Source organism: Aethalodelphis obliquidens, unplaced genomic scaffold (assembly GCF_003676395.1).
Source record: "Aethalodelphis obliquidens isolate GAN/ISIS:26980383/991018 unplaced genomic scaffold, ASM367639v1 scaffold10, whole genome shotgun sequence".
NCBI classification, from domain to species: domain Eukaryota; kingdom Metazoa; phylum Chordata; class Mammalia; order Artiodactyla; family Delphinidae; genus Aethalodelphis; species Aethalodelphis obliquidens.
The window spans coordinates 3,141,565-3,168,603 of NW_020837954.1; the positions used below are offsets into that span (position 1 = coordinate 3,141,565).

General features: G+C 37.3%; 1 long non-coding RNA gene across 1 annotated transcript; it reads right to left on the reverse strand.

Annotated features, from left to right (window-relative positions):
• Positions 1–18,665: 18,665 nt before the first annotated feature.
• On the reverse strand, positions 18,666–24,470 carry LOC113622994 (uncharacterized). The gene is made up of 3 exons (XR_003433729.1): positions 24,283–24,470; positions 19,561–19,650; positions 18,666–18,721 (listed from the first exon to the last, which is right to left on the reverse strand). It is a non-coding gene; the product is annotated as an uncharacterized LOC113622994 (long non-coding RNA).
• Positions 24,471–27,039: the final 2,569 nt, after the last annotated feature.

A 27,039-nucleotide genomic window follows, 5' to 3' on the forward strand; every position in this document is an offset into this window, starting at 1 on the left:
TCTTAAATATTTAGTAGTTCAATCATTATATTTCAATCAATGAAAGAAAGAAGTAAGAAAATAATATGATTTTCAGCAAATTTAGCAGGACTTGACCCACATAATTCAGTTTCAAAATTCAGAATATCTGGCAGCAGCAAGTTTTTGCTCTGAGGCACATTTCACTGAAGGAAGAGCTGTGTGTAGTTCATGTCCCCTGTCTTTCAGTCACTGTTCCTTCAGTAATAACACAGGGTCACCCCATATACCTATTACATTTTAAATCTATTTAATCAGTTTATCAAAATGGTCATTCAATTTCCTCTCCTATAAGAAACCTGAATTTTACTTGCAATTTTAGTTTCAAGCAAAGTATAAGAACTGTATTATACTTATTTTTTTTATTTTTTTGCAGTACACGGGCCTCTCACTGTTGTGGCCTCTCTCGTTGCGGAGCACAGGCTCCGGACTCGCAGGCTCAGTGGCCATGGCTCACGGACCCAGCCACTCCGCGGCATGTGGGATTTTCCCGGACCGGGGCACGAATCCGTGTCCCCTGCATCGGCAGGCGGACTCTCAACCACTGCACCACCAGGGAAACCCTGTACTTCTTTTTTAAAATAGGTTTCATTAAGCAATGAATCTTCTGTGCTTTGTATTCAGTTTTAAGAGCTCATCAAATGTTAAACATGATAATGAAAGTTTTGCAAATTCCACCATTTTCACAGATTCTATCTTTACTTAACTGTTGAATTATTTATATGATATACTTACTGACAATATAAATTCTAAGGATGACTAAGCTGAATCACAAGTTTTCAGAGAAGTTAACAATCAGCCCCTTTGGGCAACTGAATATTATCAAATATTATTAGACGTTAGAGGCATTTCATATTAAATGAAACTAGATGAAAATTCTCAGATGAGGTTTAGACTTGAGTGTGTGATATGTATCCATCTGGAATTGGATGAACTGGTACAAAGGCCTGAGCCAAAAGCAAACCAACACTGGCCTAATAAAGGTCAGGGAGGGACCTCATGAAAATTTTAATATGCTTCCACTTCTTTGTCCTTTTCATTTGGTTTTTAAGGAGATCTATAGCTATTGGATGATCAAGAGGCTGTATTGATATGTGACTACTGAATCAGTCATTTTTTTCCTTTAAATTAGAGCTTTTTCCTCCTGTGATCCAGATGGTCAATATCTGCACAATCAATTGAATTGGACATTCAGTCAATGTGGCCTGGTAATGGAGAAGTCACTATTCATCTGACCCACATTTCTAAACCCTATATTTGTATCATGAAGTCTGGCTTAAACTGGTTTTCTTTTGGCAAATGTCTGCCTTCACACAGTATGAGAAAAACAGAAACATTTACCAACAGAGCACATATTTGCAATGTTTACTAGGGAACAAGGTGAAGAACCTTAACAGATGCTAATACAGAACTCTGCTTGTTGCATGCCCTGTAGCACTTCTGTGTCATAACTTTCAGCTTTCCATCTAGACTATAAGTTCCCTTAGGCAGTGTTGTAAATCATATTATTGTCAAAAATATCCCCTGCCCCTCATTTCCAGGACCTCTTGACAGAAGGATTATTCTTTCCACCTCATTGACAATTGGCTTGTAGATGTGACCTAACCTGGCCAATGAAATGTGAGTTAATGTAACATGCGTCACTTCCAAGCAGAAATTTTAAAAGCCACCACATGATTCTGCCATTGCTACTCCCCCACTACAATGAGATGGGCATGAGTGGAGAGGGGTTGCTCCTTCAGCCTAAATTGCAAAATGAAGATTGACATGGAGCAGAGTCAAAGCCAACCTTTAAAAATACATAAGCAACAAATAAGCCTTTGCAATTAAAGGCATCTAAGATTTTTGGTGATTCATTGTTATTGGAGTGAAACCTACCTTAAGCTAACTAAGGTAAGCTATATAACCTCAAATCCTGGCAGAATGTATGGTGCAAAGATGATGATAACTTGTTGAATAAGCAAATGAACCAGAACAAGAGACATTTTTTAGAATGCATTTCTGTTCATCACAATATTTTATTCCTTCACAAACCACCTCTGGTACAGAGATATAATGTATTCTAGTCATTAAGAATCCAGTTCCAAGGTGGAGATCTATTTAAGAGTAAGGTGTAACTACCACTTGTACTCTAAGAAAACTAGCAGCAATTTTTATACTTGGAGATTTCAAGATTTTAAGCATAGTAAAATATTCAAGTACATAAATTGTAAGTACTGCTGAATAGAGATCCCAGTTCTTGCAGATTAAATGGTAATCCCTATCTCTTAATTTTTCCTGCCTGGGGAGCTTTGATAAGAATAAGTGATGTTGTGTTGCCTATGCTTATCAGACATGACCACATGTTTCCTAAGGAGAACATCCATCAGGCACCCCTACTGCCTGCGGGGGTTATATTCACGTAAGAGGAAATTATATCAATAACAGTCAAGCTAGCCTTAATTAGTCCTGCACTTAATTTTGGTAAGCTCTTTGAGTAATTATTTCTTCTCCCCAATTTAAAAATGTCAAACTATTAGTCTTTCACAACACATCACAAGCAGTATCCTGAGGAATATTTGTGCTCCATGAGCTTTGCAGCCTCCTCAGTTATCTCCATATGAATAATTATTGGTCTCAGAGTCTTGCCTATTTCACCTAGGAGTCCTATGTGGAACAATCATGTACTTTAATCAAATATGATACAAAAGTTTAAGTCTAGACTTAAATAACAAGGATAAGTAAGAAATCTGGTAATCATGTATGAATTTCATCTATATGTACAAATATTATTTGGATCTAAGTTGAGATGCCTACATGATTGGTCACTGCAGTTTTCACTCATGGTCATAGACTGGCCATCTTAAAGACTCCTGCATGATCACAGACAGCCATCAATAGAGGGTGATTTCTGCTGTCCTCAAAGAGGCATCTGGATCTATGACCAAGCATGGTACTAGGGAGCATAAATCTATCTTTTGATTCTCTCTGACAGGTCGGAGCAGAGTCAACCACAAGGAACACTTTCCCCACCTTTTATCTTCAACAACAGTTGGCTGGAACAAAAGCAGGGCTGAGGCAAGACACAAATGAAGATACCTCTTAGGTCATAAAGTAATATGCGTTACTGTCCTAGATAGGAGAGTATGCCTCAGGCTCTTAGTTTTAAAAATATATAAGAAAAGGAAAGAAACCAGTCTGGTTTCAGGTAACACCAAGGATCTAGTCACCAATTAATCATTTGAATTCAAAATGTAACATGGATGCTCAATGCTCCCGTTTTTGTGTCCTAATAAAACACAATGAAGACCTTCTTTGGTACTTTTCCTATCACTGTATTCCACTCATGATTGAAAGCAAATAATTTATAATGAATGATGCCTGCAAGGTAGAGTGAGATTGCTACCTGCTTTTATAGGTGGTAATGGGAAAACTGCAGACATGGTGGGTAATAACTTACCTTATTAATTTTCCCAGACATGTTTTAAGCAATAAAAACCTGATTTGAAATGTTGGGGTGCACAGAAACACCTTGGCCTTCAGTGGAACATATCTGCTCCCATAATACCCCAACTTTTGTCAATTTTATCCAATTTTTTTCTAGTGAATTAGGACATTCTGAGTATGGCTTTACTTTTTTATGGGCTAATATATATATGCCACTTTGCCTTTCTCTCATCATGGAATTACATTTAATGAGAAAAATGCATCTATGTGGTTTGTGAATGGAGCACAAAGGTAATTTCAGAACATTTGTCTGTAATTGGAGGGCCCCTGCCTACAAAGTTACAAAGATGGAGTGACCCTGAGGACTCTTGTTTTGAGAAAGTAACTAAAGTGCTTATATTCAGGCACTATCAATATGTGAAAGTTTGCTCTGATGGGTGATTCAGAGAATAGCAATAATGATGATAATGACAATGATGATCATAATGAAAGTGGGAGTAGTTTTGGAAAACAATGTCCTGCCTCATTCAAAGTCAACAAAACAGGGACACCAGGGGAGCCTGTTGGGCATTAGAAACTGCCTACAATGAGTTACAGTCCCTGCTGCCCTTTTCAGCCGACCTCACTACTGTGGCTGTGCTCCTGCAACCAGCTTTCCACTATCTGCAGTGCCCCAAATACTTATTTTTATCAAAAACAAAGCAAAACCAAGCAACCAAGACCTTCCTACTATTAGCATTATCTTGACTGAAGAGAAAATCCATTATGAGGGCTACCCCCACCCAGTCACCTTCTGAGTTCGTTTCTGTACTAGGAGAGCAGTAACTTCAGAAGATTCTTTTTCTGGATTCCCAAGTGTGCCACAATCTCTCTTACATCCTCAGGGCTGTAACTCTGGTGGGTCTACCTATTGCTGAGAAGGCAATTCTATTTTCACAGCAGGTAATAGGAGGTATTCACACTCAATAAGGGAGCTCAAGTTGACTAGAGAAGCAAAGAAATCATTTGAACATTCTCAATTTAGGTAGGAAAATGGTTTTATGCCTTACACAAAGAACCCCAAATTGTCAAGTTAGTTTTTTTTGAGCCTTCTACATCCCTTCTTTCTCCTTACTTTTTGCAAAGTAATACTCTTCACATGGTCCTCTTAGGAGGACCATGCTCTCATTCAGCTTTCAGTATAAGAAAATAAAATCCAGAACAGTGGTATGATTAATATAGCTATGTTGACAGGTGTTTCAGCTAGGAGCCTGGATAGTACCTCCAGCAAAGCCCTAGAACCTGTTCATGATGTCAGAGGCAGTAGTCCTTTCCTTTTGCTTTCTTTTTCCTTATTCTAAAAACAACAACAAAAAAACAGAACACAACCAAAAACTACACCCCAAAAAAAAAAGTCTAAGACCTCTGATTATCCCCCAGATGACCTGGCAAGTTTATTTCTGCTCTATCAGTCATTTACTCCTACAACAGTTACTCCGCACGAGCTATCAAATTGTCACTAGGTACTATGAAAGTGGGATGCCCATGTTTCTGTGCTCCTGAGATTTATAATATAGTCGAGGAGGCAGGAGGTAACGGCATGTACAGTTGCATGATAGAGCAAGCCACCAGCAAAAGACATGCACGTGATTCTGATTAAGTGTAAGATGGGTTGGATATCGTGGTTTCAGGAGATCAAAGAAGGATTATATGAGACTAGAGAATCACATGCTCTAGTCAGAATTATTTCTGACCACAATGGCATGAAACTAGAAATCAACCACAGAAAGAGAAATAAGATGATTTTAATGATGAAATCAAAGTGGAAATTAAAAAATACATTGAGACAAATGACAATGAACAGACATGATTAAGATAGAGCAGGTAGTTCTGGAAAGAGTAAACAGAGGGTTAGGTACTGTTATGGAAAAAACAATATAAGCAAGGTGGAGAAACAGGAAGATTGTCCTGTAGTGATGAGATAGTGCACTCAAAGGCTTGCGTAGAAAAGTAGTAGCATTTAAAAAGAAGAAAAAATAGAAGTGAGGAGGGGAAAGTTATACAGTTATTAGTTATACTTAAAAAGAGGAGATCAATATGAAAATGTTTATTCCCCCTGGCAGACAATAAGAGAGTATGCAAAAAAAAAAAAAGAAAAGTAGTAGCATTAAGTTGGAAAGATATATTTGGACTAGATTGTTTAAGGACAAATTGCAAGTCATGAATCATCTTAAATTTTCACTTTCAGTGCAACTGACAAAAAGGAAGGAAGGAAGGAAGGAAGGAAAAGTAGAATATACATTATCTACCCACAGTTAGATAGATACAGATGTATACACATACACACATATGTATGCTCCTCTGCCCTTTGTTTTAATAAAAGCTTAGTTATTACATTATGATACAAGCACAAAAGTGGTACAATACAATCTAAACAAAATTATCTATCTTCCAATTTATGACTTAAGATTTCCTGACCTTATGTTATTTATATGTTTATGTAAATTTAACTTAATATCGTATATAAAAACTGCATACATTTTCGAACTTTATTTATTTGAATGCTTAAAAGGTTTAAGAAGCATAAACATGGATGAAACCTTTGTAAGATTGCTGAGAAAACATGTAATTGAATGGATCTAGTTAATGCAAATAATCATCAAGCTACAATATATATGGAAGAATAAACTGGAAATATGTGTTTTAGTTGAGGCACTGCCATATACATTCTATGGAGGGTTGGATCATTGAACTTTTTGCCTTATCCGAAAAGAAAGTGTTTGTTTTATAATGAAAAATGCATATATATAAATGAATTAATATTTTATTGATAATGATTAAGATCGGCTAGAATAGTATATGTTATATAAGCTATAACTGTTTAATTTTTTAGGAAGCTGTAGTATAGATAGTTGTCAATAAACTTTTTATGTCATGGGATTTAAATTTGGTTGGTCATCAGTTTTTAATGTGTCCAGTGATTTGGTGGAGCTCTCCTGCAACACGAGAGCCTATAAGCAATGGGGAAGCACAGGGAATTTCAAACAAAAAGCGACGTGGAGAAAACCGGACTTTAGGAAGATTAGCCTGACAACAGAATGTTGTATAAATTGGAAATAGGAGTGACTAGATCCTCCCTGGATTGAAACCACCCTCATTAGCCAACCTTAGCATTTTCTTATCATTCCTATCAGCATTCCAGGGACATTCCAATTCTATTGTTTCATTCTCCCTAAATTTGTATTTGCCTCTGTCCTACTGGGGAGCAGCAATTTGCATAGCTTGGTTTAAAGAACTTCACAGAGAAACTGTCCTGATTTTTTTTTTCACTCCTACCCCTGACTTTTTCAGAAGATATATGAATGTGAGGTTTAAAGCTGCTCTCCAGCTCTCCCCGGTAGTAACCGCACTCCCTATTATTGACACTATCTCAGTATCAGTGGAGAATATACGAGGCTGCCAGCTCTTTTTTCTCTTCTGTCTTTGATCATTGCTCCTCTAAATAATATAAGAGATTTTCAGGATTGGGCTTTAGTGTCAATTTATCACAAAGGAAGCACTGTTGCTTGTTATTTGTTCAAGCCTCATTCCTATGGAGGCCTATTTTTGTATAAAAATTATTACCAACCTGGTAAATGATGAGGCTTCAGTGTATTCAAATGATGTCACATCATCAGGAAAAAATCCACCCGAAGAATACATTTAGGTATCAAGCCTTTGAAAGTTCTCTAGACTAAGCAATCTCCAATTTGCCACCTCCAAACTGAATGAGAGAAGATTCTTTTAATTTAAACTTTAAAGTTTCTATTCAGTTCCTTAAGCAAAAGGAGGAAAGAAAAATGGAAGCTTTCAGGGAGATCTGTATCTCTTTTGCATATGATGAACCAACCAGTAGTATTAGTTTAAACTGCAGTAGCTTTACAAGCTAGTCAATTTGAGGTATTTCAGCCTAAACTCAGATGACACTAAACTCTCTGAGTTCCCTGAAACTTTTAAATAACAGCCATTAACATGAAAATGAAACGGACTAAATAATGGAGACTTCCTTTGTTAATGACACAGGTAACAATCCTTTTCTACCTAGAATATGCAGAGGAGCAAAATACATTAGGATTTTTGTTATTCTTTTAATGATCCCCTCCCTCCCTTCATCCCCTCTCCCTTTCTCCCTTGTACTCTCATCCTTCCTATCTATTTATCTTCCTTCCTTCCTAACTTCTGTTAAAAGATAAACTGAGGCAGATTAAAAATTTTAAGAGTTTATTTGAGTAAATATCAATTCTAATTGGGCAGTGCCAAACCAGAAGTGGTTAGGAGGTCACCACCTATACAGGTTCAGGGAGAGACTTTCCATAAAGAAAAGGTAGAAGCAAAGTAAGGAAATTATTGATTGAGTGTAGCTTAAAGCCAAGTTGGCTGTTTGTGATTGGTTGTCCTTATGGGTTTCAATTTCTTAACCCTGAGCCATTTACAAGTGTCGACTGAAACAAAATGCACAACATGAGAGTTGTGAGTTAAGTTTTATTTGGGGAAAAATGAGGACTATAGCCCAGGAGACAACATTTCAGATAGCTCTGAGAAACTGCTCCAAAGAGGCTGGGGGTAAGATCAGTGTTATATATGATTTTAGTGGAGGGGGTACATGCAGTCAAGTACACACATTGGCAGAGGCTTGCTGTTAGTCACGAGAAGCAGATGTCCCTGTTAATGATTTTAGTGCTTTTTTAGATATGAGGAGATGAAAGCATTGGGCTCATAAAATCTCCTGAAAATATCTAACTATCTAAAGGCCTGTACTACCAGTTTTTCTCAGAGCACAGAGTGCCTCATTCCTGATCTCTACCCTGAACTCCTTTCAGGGTATGTTGAAGGTCAGCGGTTGCAGCAGCTCATTATTTAATCCTTGTAGAGGTAGATGGAAAATGCTAATTTTTCATTAGAACAAGTTTAGATTTTGGGCTTCTTACAAGGCTGCCAATGCATTAGAGCCATGTCAATCAAATGGTTTCCTAGTTTAATTAATTTAATCCTCCCTTCCTTCCTTCCTTCCTTGCTTCCTTGCTTCCTTCCCTTACTTTCTTTCTTTCCATTAAGCATTGAAGATTTCCTAAGAAGGATTCTCCCTCCAGGAGTGGAGGCACAAGTCAGGATATAGATTTGGTGATGTATCCTCACAAACACAAGAAACAATTGCTCATTCAAACTAACATCCATCTTGTCTAAACAATATCTCAGCTGGTGTTGCTTTCTGTCTAATGAGAAAGAATTTCAAGATATATATGGTTATGGATTTTCCCATATTTTTGCCAGCTAATTAAAAGCTGAAATTTTTCTACAATTCAATGAGAGGAAGAGCTAAAGAGGTTACTCACTACTGTTTTGTATTCTTCGTATTTTTAAAATACTTTCAAACTGCTTAAAATGCTTTAAAAATTTGTATTTATAAAATGCTTAGAAATCTTTTAAGTTCTCATAATCCAGGTACCATTAGTAATAATCACATTGTCTAGAAAACACATCTTAGACTAGGGGAGTCACCAAGTGCACATTATTTAAACCATCTAATGGTATATTGTTTGCAAATGATCAAGGTTTATTAAAGCACTATTTTTTCATTCATCATAGAGTTTGAAAGCCATGAATCCATTATTCTGAAATATTCTTCTCAGCAAAAAAGAATGAAAAAAATGGCCTTGTTTAAAAAAAGGGCTTTGGTGTTCGGTGGAGTTTAAAACATAGCTTGAATTCGATTTGTGACCTCAAGAAATAGAAAAAAAATCTAGTGTTGGCTTCTAATCGGAAAATAATTCACATTTCAGACACCTTCTTAGCTGATCTCTAGTAGACTGGACATCTTTGAACAAAGATTCCTAAGGTCTCATTAGAGCTTTATCTTCCTAAAAGTGAAATCATTTCCCAGCTATGAGAGAAGGCACAGAAGGAACATTGGAGAATATGTGGTTGCCAAGCAAGTTGCCCAATTGATCAAAGACTTTAAATGGAGTTGATTGGTATATGGAAAAATGCATTACATTAATAAATAAACCTGAAACATTAGATGTAATGGAGGACAATACCTGTGACAGAATATACTAGTATAGTATTTTTCCATATATTCTCAGGTAACACTATTAAGACACCTAGTAGGAAAAAAATAGATTTTTTTTTTATTGTCTTTGACTATATGTCAATCAATGACAAGGTAACAAAGTCAATTTGAAATTTTGAAGAAGAAAGCAAATTTTACCTTATATCCTCTTAAACTTAGTGACATGAGATTTATGTCTATAATGGTACAATGGAAATATATCACATCGTCTAGAGAGATTGGTTCAAGATGGCAGAGTAGAAGGACATGAACTCACTCCCTCTTGAGAGAGCACCAGAATCACAACTAACTGCTGAACAGTCATAAACAGGAAGACACTGGAACTCACCAAAAAAGATACCCCACATCCAAAAACAAAGGAGAAGCTGCAATGAGATGGTAGGAGAGGCGCAATCACAATAAAATCAAATCCCATAACCGCTGAGTGGTGACCCACAAACTGGAGAAGAATTATACCACAGAAGTCCACCCACTGGAGTGAAGGTTCTGAGCCCCATGTCAGGCTTCCCAACCTGGGGGTCCAAAAATGGGAGGAGGATTTCCCAGAGAATCAGACTTTGAAGGCTAGCAGGATTTGATTGCAGGACTTTGACAGGACTCGGGGAAACAGAGTCTCCACTCTTGGAGGGCACACACAAAGTAGTGTGTTCATTAGAATCCAGGGGGAAGGAGCAGTGACCCCATAGGAGACTGAGCCAGACCTACCTGCTGGTGTTAGAGGGTCTCCTACAGAGGCACCGGGGGCTGTGGCTCACCATGGGGACAAGGACACTGGCAGCAGAAGTTCTGGGAAGTACTCCTTGGCATGAGCCCTCCCAGAGTCAACCATCAGCCCCATCAAAGAGCCTGTAGGCTCCACTGCTGGGTGACCTCAGCCCAAACAACTAACAGGGAGGGAACTCAGCCCCACCCATCAGCAGACAAGTGGATAAAAGTTTTACTTAACTCTGTCCACCAGAGCAACACCCAGCTCTACCTACTACCAGTCCCTCTCATCAGGAAGTTTGCACAAGCCTCTTAGATAGCCTCATCCACCAAAAGGCAGACAGCAGAAGCAAGAAGAACTACAATCCTGCAGCCTGTGGAAAGAAAACCACATTCACAGAAAGACAGACAAAAAGAAAAGGCAGAGGACTAAGTACCAGATGAAGGAACAAGATAAAACCCCAGAAAAACAAATAAATGAAGTGGAGATAGGCAATCTTCCAGAAAAAGAATTCAGAATAATGATAGTGAAGATGATCCAGGACCTCAGAAAAAGATAGGAGGCAAAGATCAAGAAGATGCAAGAAATGTTTAACAAACCCTAGAAGAATTAAAGAACAAACACCTATAAGAATTAAAGAACAAACAAACAGAGATGAACAATACAATAACTGAAATAAAAATACATTAGAAGGAATCAATAGCAGAATAACCGAGGCAGAAGAACGGATAAGTGACCTGAAAGACAGAATGGTGGAATTAACTGCTGTGGAACAGAATTTAAAAAAAGAATGAGAAGAAATGAAGACAGACTAAGAGACCTCTGGGAAAACATTAAACACACCAACATTCACATTACAGAGGTACAAGAAGGAGAAGAGAGAGAGAGAAAGGACCCGAGAAAATATTTGAAGAGGTTATAGTCAAAAACTTCCCTAACATGGGAAAGGAAATAGCCACCCAGGTCCAAGAAGCACAGAGAGGCCCAGGCAGAATAAACCCAAGGAGAAAAACACCGAGACACATAGTAATCAAATTGACAAAAATTAAAGACAAAGAAAAATTATTAAAAGCAAAAAGAGAAAAACAACAAATAACATACAAGGGAACTTCCATAAGGTTAACAGCTGATTTCTCAGCAGAAACACTATAAGCCAGAAGGGAGTGGCACCATAAATTTGAAGTGATTAAAGGGAAGAACATACAACCAAGATTACTCTACCCAGCAAAGATCTCATTCAGATTCAACAGAGAAATCAAAAGCTTTACAGACAAGCAAAAGCTAAGAGAATTCAGCACCACCAAACCAGCTGTACAACAGATGCTAAAGGAACTTCTCTAAGTGGGAAACATAAGAAAAGAAAAGGACCTACAAAAACAAATCCAAAACAATTCAAAAAATGGTAATAGGAACATACATATCGATAGTTACCTTAAATGTGAATGGATTAAATGCTCCAACCAAATGACACAGACTGGCTGAATGGATACAAAAACAAGACCAATATATATGTTGTCTACAAGAGACCCACTTCAGATCTAGGGACACATACAGACTGAAAGTGAGGGGATGTAAAAAGGTATTCCATGCAAATGGAAATCAAAAGAAAGCTGGAGTAGCAATACTAAAATCAGACAAGATAGACTTTAAAATAAAGACTGTTATAAGAGACAAAGAAGGACACTACATAATGATCAAGGGATCAACCCAAGAAGATATAACAACTGTAAATATATATGCACATTACATAGGAGCACCCCAATATATAAGGCAAATACTAGCACCCATAAAAAGAGAAATCAATAGTAACACAATAATAGTGGGGTCTTTAACACCCCCTTTCATCAAGGGACAGATCATCCAGAGAGAAGATCAATAAGGGAACACAGGTCTTAAATGAAACTTTAGACTAGAGAGAATTAATTGGTAATTATAGAGCATTCCATCCAAAAGCAGCAGAACACATATTCTTCTCAAGCACACATGGAACATTCTCCAGGATTGAAAATATGCTGGCCACAAAGTGAGCCTTGTTAAATTTAAGGAAATTGAAATCATATCAAGCATCTTTTCCAACCACAACTCTATGAGATTAGAAATCAACAAGGAAAAAATACTGTAAAAACTATGAACAGTCAAGTGGAGGCTAAACAATATGCTACTAAACAATCAATGGATCACTGAAGGAATCAAAGAGGAAGTCAAAAAATACCTAGAGACAAATTAAAATGAAAGAATGATGATCCTAAATCTATGGGATGTGGCAAAAGCAGTTCTGAGAGAGAAGTTTATAGCAATACAATCTTACCTCAGGAAACAAAATCACAAATAAACAACCTAAACTTATACCTAAAGCAACTGGTGAAAGAAGAATCAAAACCCAAAGTTTGTAGAAGGAAAGAAATCATAAAGATCAAAGCAGAAATAAATGAAATAGAAACAAAGAAAACAGTACCAAAGATGAAAAAAATTAAAAGCTGGTTCTTTGAAAAGATAAACAATATTGATAAACCTTTAGCCAGACTAATCAAGGAAAAAAAAAGGGAGAGGGCTCAAATCAATAAAATTAGACATGAAAAAGGAAAAGTTAGAATGGACACCACAGAAATACAAAGGATCATAAGAGACTACCACAAGGAACCATATGCCAATAAAATGGACAACCTGGAAGAAATGGACAAATTCTTAGAAAGGTATAACCTTCCAAGACTGAACCAGGAAGAAATAGAAAATATGATCAGACCAATCACAAGTAATGAAATTGAAACTGTGATTAAAGAACTGCCAACAAACAAGAGTCCAGGACCAGATGGCTTCGCGAGCAAATTCCATCAAACATTTAGAGAAGAGTTAACACCTATCCTTCTGAACCTATTTCAAAAAATTGCAGTGGAAGGAATACTCCCAAACTCATTCTACCCTCATTCTACCACCATCACCCTGATACCAAAACCTGACAAAGATACCACAAAAAAAGGAAATTACAGACGAATATCCCTGATGAACATAGACACAAAAATCCTCAACAAAATACAAGCAAACAGAATCCAACAACACATTAAAAGGATCATACACCATAATCAAGTGGGATTTTTCCCAGGGATGCAAGGATTTTTCAATATCTGCAAATCAATCAGTGTGATACACCACATCAACAACTTGAAGAATAAAAACATATTATCTCAATAGAAGCAGAAAAAGCTTTTGACAAAATTCAACACCGATTTATGATAAAAACTCTCCAGAAAGTGGGCATAGAGGGAAAATACCCCAACATAATAAAGGCCGTATACAACAAACCCACAGCAAACATCATTCTTAATGGTGAAAAACTGAAAGCATTTCCTCTAAGATCAGGAACAAGACAAGGATGTCCACTCTCAACACTCTTATTCAACACAGTTTTGGAAGTCCTAGCCACGGCAATCAGAGAAGAAAAAGAAATAAGAGGAATACAAATTGGAAAAGAAGAAGTAAAACTGTCACTGTTTGCAGATGACATGATACCATACACAGAGAATCCTAAAGATATCACCAGAAAACTACTAGAGTTAATCAATGAATTTGGTAAAGTTGCAGGATACAAAATTAATGCACAGAAATCTCTTGCATTCCTATACACTAACAACGAAAGATCAGAAAGAGAAATTAAGGAAACAATCCCATTCACCATTGCAACAAAAAATAAAATACCTAGGAATAAACCTACTTAAGAAGGTAAAACACCTGTACTCAGAAAACTATAAGACATTGATGAAAGAAATCAAAGATGACACAAACAGATGGAGAGGTATACCATGTTCTTGGATTGGAACAATCAATATTGTGAAAATGATTATACTACCCAAAGCAATCTACAGATTCAGTGAAATCCCTATCAAATTACCAATGGCATTTTTTACAGAACTACAACAAAAAAATCTTAAAATTAGTATGGAGACACAAAAGACCTCGAATAGTCAAAGCACTCTTGAGGGAAAAAAATGGAGAAATCAGACTCCCTGACTTCAGACTATACTACAAAGCTACAGTCATGAAAACAGTATGGTACTGGCACAAAAACAGAGATATAGATCAATGGAACAGGATAGAAAGCCCAGAAATAAACCCATGCACCTATGGTCAACTGATCTATGACAAAGGAAGCAGGACTATACAATGGAGGAAAGACAGTCTCTTCAATAAATAGTGTGGGGAAAACTGGACAGCTACATGTAAAAAGACGAAATTAGAACACTCTTTAACACCATACACAAAAATATACTCAAAACGGATTAAAGACTTAATGTAAGACCAGACACTATAAAACTCTTAGAGGAAAATATAGGAAGAACACTCTTTGACATAAATCACAGAAAGATCTTTTTTGACCCACCTCCTAGGGTAACAGAAATAAAAACAAAAATAAACAAATGGAACTTCATGAAACTTAAATGCTTTTGCACAGCAAAGGAAACTATAAACAAGATGGAAAGACAGCCCTCAGAATGGGAGAAAATATTTGCAAATGATGCAACATACAAGGGATTAGTCTCCGAAATTTACAAACAGCTCATGTGGCTCAACACCAAAAAAACAAAAACCCAATCAAAAAATGGGCAGAAGACCTAAATAGACATTGCTCCAAAGAAGACATACAGATGGCCAAGAAGCACATGAAAAGATACTCAACCTCACTAATAATTAGAGAATTGCAAAAGAAAGCTACAATGAGATATCACCTCACACCAGTCAGAATGGCCACCATCAAAACAATCTACAAACAATAAGTGCTGGAGAGGGTGTGGAGAAAAGGGAACCCTCTTGCACTGTTGGTGGGAATGTAAATTGATACAGTCACTATGGAGAACAGTATGGAGGGTCCTTAAAAAACTAAAAATAGAATTACCATATGACCCAGCTGTCCAACTACTGAGTATATACCCAGAGAAAACCATAATTGAAAAAGACACATGCACCCCAATGGTCATTGCAACACTATTTACAATACCAGGTCATGGAAGCAACCTAAATGCCCATCAACAGATGAGTGGATAAAGAAGCCGTGGTACATATATACAATGGAATATTACTAGGCCATAAAAAGGAATGGAATTGGGTGATTTGTAGAGACGTGGATGGACCTAGAGACTGTCATACAGAGTGAAGTAAGTCAGAAAGAGAAAAACAAATATTGTATATTAATGCATATATGTGGAATCTAGAAACATGATACAGATGAATTGGTTTACAAGGCAGAAAACAGAAACACAGATGTAGAGAACAAATGTATGGATACCAAGGGGGGAAAGAAGGGGGCAGAGGGTGGTGGCTTTGGGAAGAATTGGGAGATTGGGATTGACATATATACAGTAATATGTATAAAATAGATAACTAATAAGAACCTGTGATATAAAAAGGGTTCCCTTTTTATATTTTACTATGTTTTATATTTTACTATTGATTTCTCTTTTTATGGGTGCTAGTATTTGCCTTATATATTGGGGTTCTCCTATGTTATGTGCATATATATTTACAATTGTTATATCTTCTTGGATTGATCCCTTGATCATTATGTAGTATCCTTCTTTGTCTCTTATAACAGTCTTTATTTTAAAGTTTATCTTGTCTGATTTTAGTATTGCTACTCCAGCTTTCTTTTGATTTCCATTTGCATGGAATACCTTTTTACATCCCCTCACTTTCAGTCTGTATGTGTCCCTAGATCTGAAGTGGGTCTCTTGTAGACAACATATATATTGGTCTTGTTTTTGTATCCATTCAGCCAGTCTGTGTCATTTGGTTGGAGCATTTAATCCATTTACAGTTAAGATAATTATCGATATGTATGTTCACATTTCCATTTTCTTAATTGTTTTGAATTTGGTTTTGTAGGTCTTTTTTCTTCCCTTCTTCTTTTGTTCTCTTCTCTTGTGATTTGATGACTAACTTTAGTGTTGTGTTTGGATTCCCATTTCTTTTTTTGTGTGTGTATCTATTGTAGATTTTTGGTTTGTTGTTACCCTGAGGATTTGATATAGCAGTGTGTGTAAAAACAAGATTGTTTTGTGTTGCTGGTATTTTAATTTCAAATGCATTTCCAATATCCTGAATTTGTGCCCTCCTCTTCTCAGACTTCCTGCTTTTGATTCATATTTGTGTGCAGATGATTTCCTGCCTTTATGTTTGCCTTTACCAGTTAGCTTTTCCATTTGTAATTTTCTTGTTTCTAGTAGTGGCTTTTTCTTTTCTGCTTAGAGAATTTCCTGTAGCAATTGTTGCAAATCTGGTTTGGTGGTTCTGAATTCTCTTAGCTTTTGTTTGTCTGTAAAGCTTTTGATTTCTCCACTGAATCTGAATGAGATCCTTGCTGGTACAGTATTTTTGGCTGTAGCTTCTTCCCTTTCATCACTTGAAATACATCTTGCCACTCCCTTCTGACCTGCAGAGTTTTTGCTGAGAAATCAGCTGATAACCTTATGGGAGTTCCCTTGTATATTATTTGTTGTTTTTCTCTTTTTGTTTTTAATAATTTTTCTTTATGTTTAATTTTTGTCAGTTTGATTACTATGTGTCTCAGCATGTTCCTCCATGGGTTTATCCTGCCTGGACTCTCTGTGCTTCCTGGACTTCGGTGACTGCCTTTCCCATGTTAGGTAAGTTTTCAGCTCTTATCTCTTCAAATATTTTCTCAGGGGTACCAGAAGGAGAAGAGAGAGAGAAGGACCTGAGAAAGAAGCTGCAAATGTTGGTGCATTTAATGTTGTTCCAGAGGTCTCTTAGACTGTCTTCATTTCTTTTCAACCTTTTTTCTTTATTATGTTCCATGGCAGTGATTTCCAACATTCTGTCTTCCCGGTCATTTATCTGTTCTTCTGCCTCAGTTATTCTGCTATTGATTCCTTCTAGTGTATTTTTCACTTCAATTATTGTATCGTCCGTCTCTGTTTGTGTTTTAGTTCTTCTAGGTCTTTGTTAAATATCTCTTGTATCTTCTCAATCTGTGCCTCCATTCTTTTTCTGAGATCTTCAGTCATCTTCACTACCATTACTCTGAATTCTTTTTGTAGTAGATTGTCTATCTCCACTTCACTTAGTTTTTCTTCTGGGGTTTTATCTTGTTCCTTCATCTGGGACATATTCCTCTGCCATCTCATCTTGTCTAACTTTCTGTGATTAGGTTTCCCTTCCGTAGGCTGCAGGGTTATAGTTCTTCTTGCTGCTGCTGTCTACCCTCTGGTTGATGAATGTGTCTAACAGGCTTGTGGAGGCTTGCTGGTGGGAGGGCCGGGTTCCTGCCTGCTTGCAGGTGGAGCTGGGTCTTGTCCCTCTGGTGAGCAGAGCCATGCTCAGGAATACTTTAAGCAGCCTGTCTGCTGATGGATGGGGCTGTGTTTCTGCCCTGTTGGTTGTTTGGCCTGAGGCTTCCCAGCACTGCATCATACAGCCTGTTGGGTGGGGCTAGGTCCTGGGGGATAAATGGTCCAGGAGGGCTCACACCAGAGCTGCTGCTGTCAGTGTCTTTGTGCCTGCAGTGAGCCACAGCTACCCCCCACCTCTGCAGGAGGTTCTCCAATACTAGCAGGTAGGTCTGGCCCAGTCTCTCATGAGGTCACTGCTTTATTCCCTGGGTCCTGGTGCACACTAGAGTGTTTGCCCTCCAAGAGTGGAGCTTCTGTTTCCCTCAGCCCTGTGGAATTCCTGCAATCAAACCCTGCTGGCCTTCAATGCCAGATTCTCTGCAGGCTTCTTCTCCCATTGCCAGACGCCCAGGCTGGGAAGTCTGACGCGGGGCTCAGGACTTTCACTTCTGTGGGACAACTTCTGTGGTATAATTATTTTCCAATTTATGGGTCATGCACCCAGCAGGTATGAGATTTGATTTTATCGTGATTGTGCCCCTCCTACCATTTTGTTATGGCTTCTTCTTTGTCTTTGGGTGTAGGGTATCTTTTTTGGTAGGTTCCAGCATTTCTTTTGTTGATGGTTGTTCAGCAGTTAGTTGTGATTTAGGTGTTTTTGTAAGAAAGGGTGAGCTCACATCCTTCTACTCCACCATCTTGCTCTCAAGTCCCCTGAAAAACCACCTTTAATATTCTAAATAATCCATAGCGAGAATCCTTTATTTTCCATCGCAAGTCTCAGAAATTCCAAATATATTTGGTACATAGGGTAAAAGATACCTTTCTCTCTCTCCTGTAGCCTTGTTTATTGAATGTGTGTGAGGAGGAGGAAGTGGGGGTAATGGTGGGAAGAGAACTTGACTAATTATGCTTATTTGAAAAATGAATGCTAATTCAATTAAGTGGAAAGAAAAGGAAAAAGAACCATCAGTTGAATATAATAATATCTTATGAAAAAATGAAGGAATTAGTAAAAATTAAGTACTTAGCATAGCATTTGCCATAATAGACAATCAACAAGTTTCCTACCTTCACTTTCCCTTTTCTAGATTCCAAATATAGTTTCCAAAACTTGAACAGAGGCAAGAAGTTTCAACTCTACTGGAAAAATAAACAAAAAATTGTGAAATTCATAACTTTTTCACAGTTGCAATCTCACAGAAGACAAAAGAAATAATGCAAAAAATAAACCTTATATGGGATATTCTTTTGTTCAACAAGGAAAATAAAACAGGTTTAATTCAAACGTTCAGGAACTTGGGTAGGTGTTCATTATAATGAGCAGATAAAGCTAGATGTGGTTAGATGTATAAATGGTGTAATGAAGTGAAAGTATGTGACTCTGGAGTTAGACAGATGTGGAAAATTTATTTAATCTCTCTGAGTTTTAAGTTCTTCATCAGCAAAATAAGAATGCCAACTTTTAAGGTCATTATAAGGATTAAATGAGATACTGTTGGTAACATCTAGGTAATACCTAGTAAATGCAAACAACTCCATTTACTCTGCTTTCTTTTCAGGTTAGGAACATACATTTCGAATAGTTTAAAGAAAAGATTAATATGGCACCATGATAAGAGACTTTGGGAAAGAATGTGGCTTATACAAAAGATTCTGAAAAATGGCATCAGGATTACACAATTGCAAATGGTCCATGAGAAAAACAAAAGTATTCAAAGAAGTCCTGCAGTTGCTCAGAGGGTACATGATTAGTTTAAATTTTTTACTGATGCGAGTAATTTGGGATACAAAACCAAGAATACACACAAAAGATTGGCATTAACCTATGAATTATTTAAAAAGGTGAACACTCAAAATGATCTGAGACTTGGTGGGTGAAGCATTCAAAGAGAAAAGAAAACAAGAATTTTAAATTCATATTCTCAGCAGGATGATTAACAAGGAAGTGAGGGATGTTAACAAGGAAGTGAGGGATGTACCTGATGCTTAGGGAAAAGGATCTTGGGACATCAGATGTCTGAGAGGAAGCAAACGAATAATCACCTTCAGGAATGTGAATGGCCTTCACACTAGGTGTGGAAAAACAGGATAAAGAGGCATTATACCTTAGGATAAGAGAGGAAAAACTTGAAGAGTAACATTCCATTTTAACTCAAGTAGATATTTATCCCCTACCAGGCATGTAGAGATATGCTGGTAATAAATTGAAACAGTTATAATTTCTGTTTTTGTGGTGTTTATAATCTAGTGGGGAGACAATAAATTAAAAATTATATAGATAAATATATACAGCTTAAGTCTGAAAACTGTCAGGACAGAAATATTTCAAAATTCAATTTGTTTTAGATTTTATAAAGGCAATATATATATATATACTATGTATTCAAAACAAAACCAACAGCAGGGCCTGGAAGGACACCCCATAATCAATGACATTAAAATTTCTCCAGTAAAATGTAGGAATAATCACCAAAAGTGAGATTAAAAACTATGAATATCATTACAGTTTATGTATATAGAAATAAACAATAAATGAAATAGAGATAGAGATGATAAGCATTTTGTTGCTTTTTAATTCTAATTTTTTTGAAGTTTCAAACATATACAGATACAAACCAATTAGATTTGTTTCATACATTCCATAAATGTTTACAATATCTGTTTGCATGAGGGTCTCAAAGAAAGGGCTACATCAGTGTGAAGGGTAGTGGAATATGCCATCCCAAAATATGTGATTTTGGCATAAGGATTATTTTGAGCTGAAGGCAATTGATGAGAAAAAGATACAAGAAAAGCTCTCTTCTCTCTATTTGCCTAAAAGCAGAACATACATTTGTAAAGGTGTCCTCCCTCCCCTCTCTACCAGGAAAAACAAAACTACCCATATCAGCCCAGGGACCACACCAAAGGAATTTGCCTAACAAACTTCAGTAACTAACCCTTATCTTTGATTAGTTCCCCCATATATTTACCTTCCCACAATTTGCCAACGTAGAAACTCAAAGTCCTTTGTTATGGCAATTCTCTAAAAATTTATTGTGTTTTGTGTTGTTTTTGTTAAGATGCTATATAAGCCGGAGTTCTAACTACCCCTTTGAATTACTCATCTCTGAGTGTTCCCATGTGTACTGTGCTATGCACATGTTAATAAATTCCTCTTTGTTTTTCTCTAGCTAATTTGTCTTTTGCCAGTCTAACTTACAGGGCACCAGCCAATAAATCTAAGATGTGTGGAGAGAAAATACTTTTTTCCTCTCCTACAAGTGTCACAATTGTCATTTATATTAGTTTGGAGTGGGACAGAGTAAAACTCTGTAGTCACAGGGCTGAATGACTCATTGAGAGAAATTAAATGTCAAAACATTTCTTTTTACAGGAAGTTCAAGAGAGAGATTTGTGTCCAAAAATGATAAAATTTCAGATTTTTTTTCCATGATAGCTTTCTTGCAAGGGGCTTATGCTGCTAGAAAATATTTCTTGTCCACATAGTAACACACAGATTAACTGTGTACTTCTTCCAAATATCTCATGCTGGCTTTCTCAATTCTCACCATCTTCAGTTGGTGTGTGCCCACAGTGTTGCCTTCTAGGAAATTTATCACTCATATCTTATCCTGTTGATGTTCTCTCATGGGCTATGTTTAAGTTTTTTGTAGGAACAGAGCACCAGTCCATTAGCATTATAAACTTGCTCAGGAAGCAGGTTTTTTCCCCCAGATATTCTGTCAAATCCATCAATGCAATTTTCAGCTGCATCATAATTTATGTAAACCCCTTTCCAACAAATTTTCTGAAACTTTATGCCACGATACTCCTTAAATTTTGTGTAGACAACTTTCTAAATCATCCTTTCATCTTCAATTTTCTGTTTTGCTTGTTGCATTCTAGCTTGTTCATGACCAACAAACCAGTTAATACCTATATTCTCCTAATGTCAAACTCACTTGATAAGTGAATGGTTATTTTAGGTTTTGCCATGTGCATTTTATTTTTATGTTTTATTGTTTTTTATTTATCATGGTCACTAAAATCCTTCAACAACTTGTCTTTCTCTATTTTTAAGTCTTACGTGCTACCCTACCCTTCAAAAATATGCTTCGTAGCTGTACCACACTGAAGCATCTACAGTAACTACAACTCTATGTGACTGATATTGACAGATGCTCCCTTTCTTCTTCTCACTGTTAATCACATCACTTCTTAGTGCAATAACACTCAAAGTCACAAAATAGAAAAAAAAAATGCCACAAAATATTTGTTGTCCACAGAGGCATCTGGGATGTGGTAGTGGCATCGAGACATAACTAATGGCCTGCATCAGTTCAGGTTAAAAGAGGAAGTTAGCACAAACTTTAAGAGAAAACTTCAGTGGTTCAAAGCATTTTAGGTCTTGGGATTTGGGGATACTGTGGGATCTTTTAACCCAACTGTTTACATGTCTAGGTCCATATGAGTTATAGCTCATGGGCCGAAATAATTTGCAATGCAATCTATGTCACTGTTTAGGATATTTGAAAAATTATAGTTATTTAAGATGATAATTAGGACCGGAAATATGCAAAAGTGATCAGTCTCCAAAAGGAGGAAAAGTATATTGCAGACAAAAATTACAGAAAAGAATTTTGAGTGTCTACCATTGACCACACTCTCAGTCTTCTAAGGACCAACAAGTCCACATCTCAGGGGATGCTGGAGCAGAGGTTGATTTGCTCATGAGGTTGTTTTGGACTCAGCTCCCAAACTGAACGCTCCTTTCAGTCTGTCTACTCTGTAGCTGACCAATTGATTCACTTCCCCCCATGCCCACTATTTTGCTTCTGTCATTTTCTAGATATGGATGCTCTATTCTCCTACAATTTCAACCTCCTTCAAACCACTGCTTCATTTTGCAGTCCAGGCTATTCCTGTCTTTACCATTCATGCATTTCACCCTGAATGATCACTGCTTAGCCCCAGGACTCTTCTTATATGATTTGTTCCCCATTAGCAGACCAAGACTTGAAGCCCATCGTACCCTGAGCCTACCCCTCAATCTAGGCTGCAGCTTCCAGTTGGTCCTATGTCAGAAAGTAAACACATCGACAGTCAGCACAAGTGTGCTCAGGTACTCATACCAAATTTCCTTCCTCCCTCTGCCCTGCCTCCTTCTTTTGGATTGCTATGGCATTATAAGGTGGTAGATCAAAGAACTGTGATCAAAATCAATGTACAAATTCATCCACAATATCTTGTAGAATGAAATAGTAAAATGCTGTTCAATAATTGTTTCCTTTATGGGCTTTCACATGCTGTCCAGTATTAACAACTGGACCCCTAAATATGTTGCTGCCCATGTTTATATCAATAACTTAAACAGGAACATAAAAACAACATTTATAAAGTATGCAAATGATACGAATTACAGGACACGACAAAGTAAAGATTGGGGCAAAGTAATAAAATAACATTTAGTGAGGATAAATGTTAATGCTATTTGGTACCAAAAATATGTATAAACTCATTAACATGAAAAAATAATTTAGCCCAGGCTCCATCAGACAAGTTAATGCCCTTAACAGTATCTTCGGTCAGTAATTTTTCTACTTTTTAAACCATTGCTGATAGGTAGCTCACTATTGCCCAAAATAGCCTATGCCACTTTTGAAAAAAATCTAATGGTAAGACAATTCTTCCTACTATGGGGTTAAATTTCACCTTGTTTTAACATATATTAGCTTAACTTCTACCTTTCGATAGCAGCTATTCAGACATTTGAAGAGAGCTCTCAAAAGAAATAGCTATCACGTCATTTTTTCCTTATGCTTCTTCCCAGTTCCTCCTAAGACATCTCCTTAAATCTCCTAACTATTCTTGTCCTTCACCCCAGAAATACTACAGTATATCAAAATGTTTCAAAGTGCAGGATACCGAAATCAACACATCAAGAGGACATGATTGCCAGTTGACCCACGAACTGGACCTGGACAATGGGAGTCTCCTTCCCCCTCCCCTGTCCTTGGAATGTGTGTTCTGACCACTGTTCGCATAGTCAGAGCTGTTTCAAGGGTGCAGCCTTGAGAGAGTAAGGTGTTGTTGAGACCATCTGGACTGTGACTGCGACTGAGCCTAGTTAAGGCCTCTCTATTAACTTCTAAAATTCTGACAGGTTGATGCAGAGATCTACTCATCTTGTGGCCACTCAAGACAAGCCTTGTACATAGTTCCCTTTCTTATTGAAGCTGCCACCTACCAATCTGGAGTGGTCTGCCTCTTTCTTGGGTCTCTCTTGCTGTCTGTGTATGCGGACCAGTTTCAGATTTCACTGGAAAGCTCTTAAGGTTGTGAACCAACACACATATTTCAGGTGGGAGCTTATAAGCACATAATAGAATAGTTATTTTATCTCCTTTTTTCTGAATATTTTATCTATTAATAAATATAATCTTATGATACATAAAGGCAGGGTAGGAAAGACCTAGTTGGGATATATAAACATATATATACACACACACACACACACACACACACACACACATATATATATATACACATATATATGAGAAAATGTCTGAAGTTCTTAACTGACTTCAAGCTTACTATGAGCCAGTTCTGTGATACAGCTGATCAACCATTTAAGCAAATTCAATGGCATTAGTAGAGGTATGATATCTAGACTTTAGAAATTAATATCCTTGTTACACACTGCATTGATTATACCATACCTGGCATATTGTTTCCATTCTTAGAAAATATTTACTCTTGGGATCTTGACAAACCAGCATGCATTCAGAAAACAGTAGTCAGGAAGATAAGGGCAGTCTCCTAACCAGGTGACATGAAGAACTGCTGGTGTAACATGGCATCTCAGGTCAGGAAGGAACACACCAGGGATGGCTGCCATCAAAACTCTGAAGCGCGACACCTGGAAGAGAGTCGTTTATTGTGGTCATTCCATAAAGCAGACTAGACAAATGGGTGAAAGCTACAGAGAGGCAGGATTTAGAATAGGTGCTTTGACATGTGGTAAATTCGCAGTCACTGCAAGTATTCAGGTAGAGGTGGATTTCTATTTAGCAAGAATAATGTGTTATGGATTCAGACATTAGATGACAGTTTGAGTAAATCTATAATTTCCCTTCAAAAGCTAAGCTTCTAGAATTTCTAATACCAAAGTTTCCCATCAGTTCAAGAAAAAAAACCAGGTATATTGGCAGTGAGGTGACATAGAGGCAGAAAATGAAAGCTATATATGCATCATGCAATGCTCCTTTGAGACAGAGAAAAAGAGCTTGTCTGTAGCATTAGCCCGTCCTTTCCCCTGGTCCACTATGATGCTAACCTCTGGCAGGTCATTTCCTACCAACCTCTTCTGAGACTTCGGACCACTCTGCCCCATACCTCCTGGTGTCAGATGCTCTTCAACAGCGAGAAGCAACAGGGAGGAGGGATTTAATTCCCTCCATTAATTAACTTACATTCTAACCTCTGGAGGCCCTTTTGATAGTGTTTTTTCTATATTAAGTTATAATTTTTGATGAAATATTAGAGGTCATTTAAATCACTAAGAAAATTATGCATGTTAATATACATCCATGCATGCATTTAATCAAGCATATACAAACATTTATTTCAAGTGTCATTCTCAAGTCATTTCTCAAAGCAGGCAAAAGGTAAGATTTTTCACTTCTCTGTTCTTATTTAGTAAGTTAGAAATTGAATTAGTAAAAATGGAAGTTAGGTATGAAATAATAAAAATGTAAGATTCTAAGCAGATGATAAATTGGGTAGGCCAGTGAAGAATAAATGTTCTGAGAAACACTCATGTACCTAACAGTCAATATGATTTATAATAATTTAAAAATATTAAGTGTTAAAGAAGTATTACAATAAGTATTTGATGTTCCTGTCCTTTTTTAAAAAATGGCTTGCCTGGTAGTAAACAAGTATTATAGGTGTTTCTTTCTTCTTTACAGAAAAAGCAAAAAACTGTTATACCAAGTAGTTGGTAGATTTAATATTAGATAATGATTTAAGAGTTTCCATAAAGTGAGAAAGGCTGAAGTCATTACCATTTTAACCGTGTCTTGGTATGTATTAATAAGGAGACTATAAAGATATAAACCCCTTAAGCAATCCATATAGAGAGAAGTGCTTATGGGTACAGGTCTTTGGTACTTGACCATCAGTTTCCCAAAAGTAGTGTTGGTGAGAAATACTAGAGAGATAAAGTGTATGAACAGAGAACTCAGGTATGATTTTCACGCTGTGGCAGCTCTGCTTCTCTTCTTTAAGCCAACAACAAAGAAAAACGGCATTGTTCTGCTACATGCACCTCAAGTAACAGGTGCTCTCTAGATGAACAGTAATGATGCCTCAAGAATTAAATAAGGACAACACTGTGGGATGGCAAATAAGAAATAGAATGTAATGGGATAGTCATGATTGGCTATTATAAAACCTATGTGCCAATATTTTGCTTATAAGATGATGCATCGATAGTTCACGCTCAGTTGAATTAGTAAATTTGAATCAATTGTATTGGAATGCTAACTCACCAAACTCATTTTGTGCAGCGGCATAGATTGCATGTTTTTGGTATATTTGATAAAAACAGTGGAGCTAACTGATCATGAGATTCCACTGAGCAGAAATATTTCCGGAACAAACACGGCCAAGAGAAATCAGTATGTCTGTCTGATTAAGGACCTGTAACAAATTTGAAAATTGCGATGCATCAAAGTGAAAGTCATCATTTCGGTGACAGGTATGGCTGTGCGTGCACTAGTTAAACAAAGTATTGGGGATTGTTATGCACTGGCAGCTTTTGTTAGTTCAGAATAGAGTCATCCTGGATACCTATGGCAAAAACTGAGAACTTTTTTTTTCTAATACTAGTGATAGATAATTTTAAATATTTATAAGTGAACATTTATTACTATGAATAATAAGAAAACAGGAAAGATAACAGAACATCTACTAATATTCTGCTCAAAATTAGTAACATAGAAGCCTGCAGCCTTATTTGCTACACAGTGTGACCAACAAGATAAGGTTTGGAGCTAAATGATGTTGTAAGTACACTACATAACGGTATAGAATGTCCAGGACATCATTCTCCTCTACTGTACTTTCCACTTTACCTCTGTTTTTTGTTTGTTTGTTTGTTTTCCGGTACACGGGCCTCTCACTGCTGTGGCCTCTCCCATTGCGGAGCACAGGCTCCGGACGCGCAGGCTCAGCGGCCATGGCTCACGGGCCCAGCCGCCCCGCGGCATGTGGGATCTTCCCGGACCGGGGCACGAACCCGCGTGCCCTGCATCAGCAGGCGGACTCGCAACCACTGCGCCACCAGGGAAGCCCCCTGTGTTTTTTCTCCTTGTCTTCCCCAAGTCCTGAATGCTTCTGATGTGTGGCAGCATCTATTCGTAATGTATTTCAAAGCCAGAAGCACATATCTGCTCGCTAAAGCACGTTAGTGT